Below are 2,469 nucleotides of genomic sequence, written 5' to 3' on the forward strand. Positions count from 1 at the left end.
CCGATGCAATTACAACAAGTTTCACGTTAAACATTTAGATATTTTATCCCTTCTGTAATATGCGAAGCATAAGGGATGTTTTCTAAACATAATTGCATAGTGTCAGAACAGTATATGAACATTACTTACCAGTCAAACTATAATAGGTATAGTTTGGGGATTTCATTACTGGTTTTACAGAATCAAACTACATGCAAATTCAAACGTATAAACTATGACAGATTTAGTTTATCCATACCGACAACAAGAGTATCTTACTAAATAATTACTTTGGGTATAATTATTTATACTTTGCATCATTAACTAACGATTTCGAACTCGAGAACAATCGAACTACACGTAAACTAGTTAATACCGAATTGTGAGACTTATCTTCGTTATGCCCTTTGGGGTACCAATAAATCCTCTCTGTTAGAATAACCAGAGTCTCCTGGAGAGAGAGCGTGGAATTTTTGAATAGATCTATTTGGGACTAACAATCCCACACCTGAACTGTTAGCTACAGTTAGGCGGGCACGCCTAGGGTGACAAATTTTGTAATCGTGTGACGCCTGAAGAACGTCAAGGAGGTCACTGGTCATATTCGTGTGGTTATACAAACTCACAATAGTATCAACTAACCTTTGTTTACGGGATTTCTTTCTTCCATGGTTTTTTTTAATTAATAAAACTACATATCTACTTACTGGAGGGTATTCTAGGGACGCAATATTTGGTTTTATTTCAAATAATAAAACTACCTCACTTACTGGTGGTAGCAAGGATTTTCTAATGAAACGTACCTCACTTACTGGTGGTAGCCAGGGTTTTCTAACGAAATGTACCTCATTTACTGGTGGTAGCCAGGGTTTTCTAACGAAACATACCTCACATACTGGTGGTAACCAGGGTTTTCTAACGAAGCATACCTCACTTACTAGTGGTGGCCAGGGTTTTCAAACGAAACATACTTCTCTTACAGTAATCAAGAAACATGTTAGAAAATATTGGATTTTCTTGGAAAGCATGCACGCATATTTCAAAACTTGATAACAAATGGTTTCGTTACAAACGATACTTTACTTATAATGAAAAGAAATCATTTGTACAAATTCAGTGACTATTTTTCAATACAAAAACATGCTTATGAACTCACCAGCTTTATGCTAATACGTTTTTAAACCCGCTTGTATTCTCAGGACAACGATAGACGGGTACCTTCGCCAGCTTTTGGAGAAGATGAAGCATTTTCGAGTCGCGTCTTTATCTTTTGCTTAAACTGATGTATACAAACTATGCTTTCAAACAGATGTAAATATTCATATTGTAATGTAATGGTTGTGTTTACTTTGATTGCTATGATACGATTGTTGTGATATTATGCATGACGTCACCCGCCCCCGGACGTTTCCGCCGTTGTTTTCTGACGGTTCGGGGGTCTGACAGATTGGTATCAGAGCTTTTGTTTATAGTGAACTAAGTATACCGAACCTTACATGGTATACAACTATAAACACTAAAGGGGCCGAAGTTCTCTGACTAAAAGTATACTTTTAAATATAAGTATTTTTACAAGAAGTATACAAGTGTAACTACGTACCAGAAATAGTAATCGCGAGTAGAACAAAACAAAAGTATTTAGATGTTGGATAGTGCGGTTAAACCTGGGTTGTTATGTAATTATGTATTGAGTCAATATAGCATGATCAACTATATTCATTTGAGACATGACCAACATGTGCTTGGGGGTGATTGTGGTGTTGCAGCAGGCCTAAAACGTACCAAGTATCCATACAACAAGATATCGATATAGCAGAATCTACAACTTAAAATACTATAGGAGTATTTTATCCAGAACCAAATACATTGTAGAGATTCACTTCTAAGTGTTGCTACTCGTTCCTTTTAGCGAAAACTTATGTGCATTGGTAGCTTTTCCTTTATTATCGTTTAGTAGAACACTCTAGCCATCATATTGAGATATATCTTGCTTCATATCTCTTGATTTGATTCCAGAGGACTTACCATCCTCTCCTTCTTGACAATTTTTAGAACAAGTTGGCTCCAAAGAAAAGACCCAACAAAAAGAGCAACAATTCCTCGACGGATCAAACACCACCATCACCTCCTCAGTTCAATCTCGCTATGTTCCAGGCAGCTATTACTGCCGCTCTGACTGCCGCATTGTCCCAGATAAAATCCTGGTGGTTCCGGGAGTGGTAATCATTCCCAAAATCATGAAGGTAGTCAAGGGCACCAGAAGGAGTGCTCCTATAAAGACTTCATGAATGCAAAGCCCACATCTTTCAATGGCAATAGAGGTGTTATTGCCTTGACTCCATGGTTCGAGAAGATCGAGTCTATCTTCGAAATTTGTTCCTGTTCCGAATCCAAAGAGGTGAAATTCTCCGCTTGCACTTTCACCAACAGAGCATTGACCTGGTGGAACAGTCGGGTCAAATCCCTAACCTTGTCGGTAGCAAATGCTAT

This window comes from Lactuca serriola, chromosome 5 (assembly GCF_051521515.1).
Source record: "Lactuca serriola cultivar US96UC23 chromosome 5, Lser_US96UC23_V15, whole genome shotgun sequence".
NCBI classification, from domain to species: domain Eukaryota; kingdom Viridiplantae; phylum Streptophyta; class Magnoliopsida; order Asterales; family Asteraceae; genus Lactuca; species Lactuca serriola.